The sequence below is a fragment of the Protopterus annectens genome, chromosome 6.part0 (assembly GCF_019279795.1).
Source record: "Protopterus annectens isolate FY-2018-M chromosome 6.part0, PAN1.0, whole genome shotgun sequence".
Taxonomy (NCBI): domain Eukaryota; kingdom Metazoa; phylum Chordata; order Ceratodontiformes; family Protopteridae; genus Protopterus; species Protopterus annectens.
Genome location: NC_056737.1, coordinates 1,659,084,871 through 1,659,090,905, shown reverse-complemented (window position 1 = coordinate 1,659,090,905; position 6,035 = coordinate 1,659,084,871). Strand labels below are relative to the sequence as shown.

The 6,035-nt window shown below is 67.0% G+C and overlaps 1 non-coding gene across 1 annotated transcript in view; it reads left to right on the top strand.

Annotated features, from left to right (window-relative positions):
* The first annotated feature begins 4,618 nt into the window (after positions 1-4,618).
* Positions 4,619-6,035, top strand: part of LOC122805160 — a 3,630-nt gene continuing 2,213 nt past the window's right edge. Inside the window, exon 1 of the ribosomal RNA XR_006365348.1 lies at positions 4,619-6,035. This exon is cut by the window's right edge and continues 2,213 nt beyond it. This is a non-coding gene — a ribosomal RNA (28S ribosomal RNA).

The following is a 6,035-nucleotide window of genomic DNA, read 5'->3' as shown; positions in this document are numbered from 1 at the left end:
CCCCGCCACCGGGGAGGGCGTCCGTCCTCCCGGTACCCGGCGGCGTCCTCGAAATATCGCAAAGTGCCGGAACCCCACTGGGCCAGGAAGCGGGGCGGAAGCCCGATGAGAGGATCTGCCCCTCGGCGGCGGGGAGTTCAGCGGGCCGGCGGGATCGGGCGAGGTCCCCGGGAGGCTCGAGGGCACGCGGGACCACGGCCCGCCAGGCAGCCTCCAGGAGATCTGGGGAGGCGGGGACCGTGGAGCTCTGGATCCGGAAAGGGCGGGCAGCGGAAGTCCCGATGAGGCGGATCTGCCCCTCAGCGGCGGGGAGTTCCTTGAGGGCCGGCGGGATCGGGCGAGGTCCCCGGGAGGCTCGAGGAGCACGCGGGACCACGGCCCGCCAGGTAGCCTCCAGGAGATCTGGGGAGGCGGGGACCGTGGAGCTCTGGACCCGGAAATGGCGGGCGGAAGTCCCGATGAGGCGGATCTGCCCCTCGGCGGCGGGGAGTTCAGCGGGGCGGCCGGATCGGGCGAGTCCCCGGGAGGCTCGAGGGCACGCGGGACACGGCCCTGCCAGGCAGCCTCCAGGAGATCTAGGGAGGCGGGGACCGTGGAGCTCTGGATCGGAAAGGGCGGGCGCGGAAGCCCGATGAGGCGGATCTGCCCCTCGGCGGCGGGGAGTTCAGCGGCGGCGGGATCGGGCGGAGTCCCCGGGAGGCTCGAGGCACCGGGACACAGAAGCGATCCGGCAGCCTCCGGGAGATTCCTAGCCGGGAGGAGAGCTCTCCCGCCCGGTAGCAGCGGGAGCCGGAGGGTTCCCCACGGAAGTCGGAAGGGAGAGGGTGCGAGATCGGCGGGCGGGCGCTCCCGCCTGGGTGAGGGGGTCCCGGCCGCCCCTCCAGGTGGAAGTCCTCAAGGGAGGCGACCCCGGAGTCCGCGGGACCCCGGGGGCTCCTGCCCGGCCAGGGGGGGGCTCGTCCGTCCTCCCCCGGTACCCGGCGGCGTCCTCGAAATATCGCAAAGTGCCGGAACCCCACTGGGCGGGAAGCGGGGCAGCGGAAGCCCGATGAGGCGGATCCGCCCCTCGGCGGCGGGGGGGAGTTCCGCGGGTTCGGTCGCACCCCGCGGGTCCGTCCCCCCGATCGTCCTCCGGGCACGCGCGATCCGGCACGATTCGGCAGCCTCCAGGAGTTAAGGGCCGGCAGGCGTGCCGTGGGGAGCGCAGTCGGGTCCCACCCCCGGGGAGAACGCCTCCCGGCGCCCGGCGGGCAGGCGCCTCCCCGCCGTCCCACACCGATCGTCGGGCGACCGACTCCCACTGGCGGAGGGCCCCAGCGTGGCCCTTGAGTCACGGCCGTCGGGTGAGCCTCTCCTCCCAGGAGGCGGCGGGTGGGGGCAGCGGGCGTTCAGCGCGCCCGGCGTAGTCCAGGCGAGACCGGCGAGCCGGGCGGCGCAGGGGTCCTGCGGCGTGCGGGCGGCCCCGCTCGGCGCCCCAGCGGGAGCACGGGAGCTCCGCCTCCCCTCTCTGGCTGTAGCGGCGCCACGCCCGGCCAGCGTCCCTCGGGGCAGCGGCCGCGATCGCGACCAGCACCCGGGGTGCCCCCTCCGCGGGGAGTGGGACCCCTCCCGCGGGCGGGGGCTCGTCGGCGGGGCTCCGGCCCCGCCCGATCCCTCCGCCCGCCCGAGAGTGCTGCTATCTGGTTGATCCTGCCAGTAGCATATGCTTGTCTCAAAGATTAAGCCATGCAAGTCTCAGTGCACCACGGGCGCTACAGTGAAACTGCGAATGGCTCATTAAATCAGTTATGGTTCCTTTGATGCGCTCCACCGTTACTTGGATAACTGTGGTAATTCTAGAAACTAATACATGCTGGCGCTGACCTTCGGGGATCGTGCATTTATCAGACCAAAACCAATCCGGGTCTCGGCCCGGCAGCTTTGGTGACTCTAGATAAACTTCGGGCGATCAGCGTGCCCTCGTGGCGGCGGCGACATTCGAATGTCTGCCCTATCAACTTTCGATGGTACTATCTGTGCCTACCATGGTGACCACGGGTAGCGGGGAATCAGGGTTCGATTCGGAGAGGAGCCTGAAAGCGGCTACCACATCCAAGGAAGGCAGCAGGCGCAAATTACCCACTCCCGACTCGGGGAGGTAGTGGCGAAAAATAACAATACAGGACTCTTTGAGGCCCTGTAATTGGAATAGTACACTTTAAATCCTTTAACGAGGATCTATTGGAGGGCAAGTCTGGTGCCAGCAGCAGCGGTAATTCCAGCTCAATAGCGTATATTAAAGTTGCTGCAGTTAAAAGCTCGTAGTTGGATCTTGGGATCGGGCTGGCGGTCCGCCCGAGGTGAGCTACCGCCTGTCCCAGCCCCTGCCTCTCGGCTCCCTCGATGCTCTTAACTGAGTGTCCGGGGGTCGAAGCGTTTACTTTGAAAAAATTAGAGTGTTCAAAGCAGGCGGTCGCCTGAATACTTCAGCTAGGAATAATGGAATAGGACTCGGTTCTATTTTGTTGGTTTTGAACTGGGGCCATGATTAAGAGGGCGGCGGGGCATTAAGTATTGTGCGCTAGAGGTGAAATTCTTGGACGGCGCAAGGCGAGCAGCGAAAGCATTTGCCAAGAATGTTTTCATTAATCAAGAGCGAAAGTCGGAGGTTGAAGGCGATCAGATACCGTCGTAGTTCCGACCATAAGCGATGCCGACTAGCGATCCGGCGTTATTCCCATGACCGCCGGGAGCTTCCGGAAACCAAAGTCTTTGGGTTCGGGGAGTATGGCTGCAAAGCTGAAACTTAAAGGAATTGGCGGAAGGGCACCACCAGGAGTGGAGCTTGCGGCTTAATTTGACTCAACACGGGAAACCTCACCCGGCCCGGACACGGAAAGGATTGACAGATTGATAGCTCTTTCACCGATTCTGTGGGTGGTGGTGCATGGCGTTCTTAGTTGGTGGAAGCGATTTGTCTGGTTAATTCCGATAGCGAGCGAGACTCCGCCATGCTAACTAGTTATGCGGCCCGTGCGGTCGTCTCCAACTTCTTAGAGGACAAGTGGCTTTCAGCCACGAGATTGAGCAATAACAGGTCTGTGATGCCCTTAGATGTCGGGGCTGCAGCGTGCTACACTGAATGGATCAGCGTGTGTCTACCCTTGGCGACAGGTCGGGTAATCCGCTGAACCCCATTCGTGATAGGGACCGGAGATTGCAATTATTCCCCACGAACGAGGAATTCCCAGTAAGTGCGGGTCATAAGCTCGCGTTGATTAAGTCCCTGCCCTTTGTACACACCGCCCGTCGCTACTACCGATTGGATGGTTTAGTGAGGTCCTCGGATCGGCCCCGCTGGAGTCGGTCACGGCCCCGGCGGTGCGCCGAGAAGACGATCAAACTTGACTATCTAGAGGAAGTAAAAGTCGTAACAAGGTTTCCGTAGGTGAACCTGCGGAAGGATCATTACCGCGGAGGGTCCCGGGACGGCGCCGTCCCCGGGTACCAGGGCCTCTCACGCTCCGCCGCCCCGACCCCCCCGCGCCGCGCGCCCTCTCTCCCGCGCCCCCTCTCCGCGCCCCGACCCCCGGGGGCGGAGGGAGGGAGGGAGAGGGGGGCGGCGAGGTGGCGCCCGTCCACCCCCCTCGCCTCCCGGCGGCGGGAGAGTCCGTCCAGCGGCGGGAGGCCAGCGCCCCTCCGCCGCCACGAGGATGGCGGCGAAGCGCCAGCCAGCGGTGCGATCCGCCCAGCGCCCGAGGCGGCGGGCTCCCAGCGGCAGGGGAGGAGAGGCGCCCGTCCCGGCAGGCGGCGGCCTCCCCTCCGGCAGCGAGGCCGCCCGAGGTGGCTGCGAGTCCTCTCCCCTCGATGCGTCGGTCGCGGGTACCTGCGGAGGCGCCCGCCCAGCGCCCGGTTCAAAGACCGGGAGGTGGCGGTGCGGCAGCGCGCCCGGCCAGCGGGACTCCCTGCTGTCCCAGCCTTGAGCCAGTAACCCGGCCAGGCGCCGCGGCAGCGCCCGTGAAACCTGGCGTGCTGCGTCACGAGTGCGGCGCGGCGGTGCCCCGGGCGAAGCAATGCGACTCTGGCGGTGGATCACTCGGCTCGTGCGTCGATGAAGAACGCAGCTAGCTGCGAGAACTAATGTGGTGCAGGACACATTGATCGCCGACGCCGAGCGCACTGCGGCCCGGGTTACTCCGGGGCTACGCCTGTCTGAGGTGCGTCGTGCCTTCCATCGCCCGCGAAGTCGTCCGGCCCCGGAGAGCAGCGGCGAAGTCGAGGAGCCCGCTGCGGGCCCCGTCCCCAGGGAGAGAGCGGGCGGAGGCGAGTCCCCGCCGCCCGAGCGAGAGCCCGTCCGAGGGCGGGAAGGGGCGGGCGGCGTCGGTCCCGCCCGGAGGCTGTCGGTGGTAGCGCCACGGGCTGCCCTCCCGAGGCGGGTCCCGGCGTCCGCCCGCCCGGTCCCAGCGCTCCGGGGCAGCGTCGGCCGTCCTCCGCCCGCCGCCCGGAAGCCCGGCGGGTGGGGGAGGCGGCGGGGAGGTCCCCGGGGAGGTGGGAAGGGCGGGCTGCCCGTCCGCCCCCCCGCCCCGGGGCCGACCCCCCCGCCGCCGCCGCCCCCGCCCCCGCGACCCCAGCTCGGAGCGACCTCCAGATCAGGCGTGGCGACCCGCCGAATTTAAGCATATTACTAAGCGGACGAAAACAAACTTCCCAGGATTCCCTCAGTAGCGGCGAGTGAAGAGGGAAGAGCCCAGCGCCGAATCCCGCCCGGGCGGCAGGCGCAGGGAAATGTGGCGTCACGGAAGTCCGTCTCCCGGCGCCGCCCAGGGGCCCAAGTCCTTGTGATCGAGGCTCAGCCAGCGGGCGGTGTGAGGCGGTGGCGGCCCCAGCGTCCGGATCAGGTCTTCCCGGAGTCGGGTTGTTTGTGAATGCAGCCCAAAGCGGGTGGTAAACTCCATCTAAGGCTAAACACCGGCACGAGACCGATGGCGGACAAGTACCGTAAGGGAAAGTTGAAAAGAACTTTGAAGAGAGTTCAAGAGGCGTGAAACCGTTCAGAGGTAAGCGGGTGGGGTCAGCGGTCCGCCCGGAGGATTCAACCCGGCGCGCCGCCGCCAGGCGGATCCCCTCCCCTCCGGGGTGGGGACCGTCCCGAAGCGCGCCGGCCGCCGTCGGCGCACTTCCTCCGCGGCGGTGCGCGCGACCGGCTCGAGTCGGCGGGAAGGCAGCGGAAGGTAGCTCCCCTCCCGGAGAAGTGTTACAACCAGCGGCATCAGCCCTCGCCGTGCCCGGGGTGCGTGGGAGGCGACCGCCGCCCCGCCGCCCGCCCTGCGGCGGGGCGAGCCCGGCCCCAGCGGGACTGCCGACTGGCCGGGACTGCCCTCAGTGCGGCCCGCCCCCGTGCCGCCGCCCGGGCAGCGGGCTCACCTCGGGTGCCCGGGGTCCTTGGCGGCGTCGGTGACTCACCCGTCCCGTCTTGAAACATGGACCAAGGAGTCTAACAGGCGAGTCGAGGTGGGCAGGAGACCCCCGGCGCAATGAAAGTGAGGGCGGCCCGGCTGGCGAGATCCCCGCCCAGCGCACCGCCGGCCCCTCTCACCCGTCCCCTCGGGGAGGTGGGCGTGGCGCACCTGGTGGGACCCGAAAGATGGTGAACTATGCCTGGGCAGGGCGAAGCCAGAGGAAACCCAGGCGGAGACCCGTAGCGGTCCTGACGTGCAAATTGGTCGTCCGACCTGGGTATAGAGGCGAAAGACTAATCGAACCATTTAGTAGCTGGTTCCCTACGAAGTTTCCCTCAGGATAGCTGGCTCGGCGGGCGCAGTTTTATCTGGTAAGCGAATGATTAGAGGTCTTGGGGCGAAGCTTGATCTCACCCTATCCTCAAACTTTAAATGGGTAGAAGCCCGACTCGCTGGCTTGGGCGGGCGTGGAATCTGGCGCCCAGTGGGCCACTTTTGGTAAGCAGAACTGGCTGCGGGATGAACGAGCAGCGGGTTAAAGCCCGATGCCGGCGCTCATCAGACCCCAGAAAAGGTGTTGGTTGATATAAACAGCAG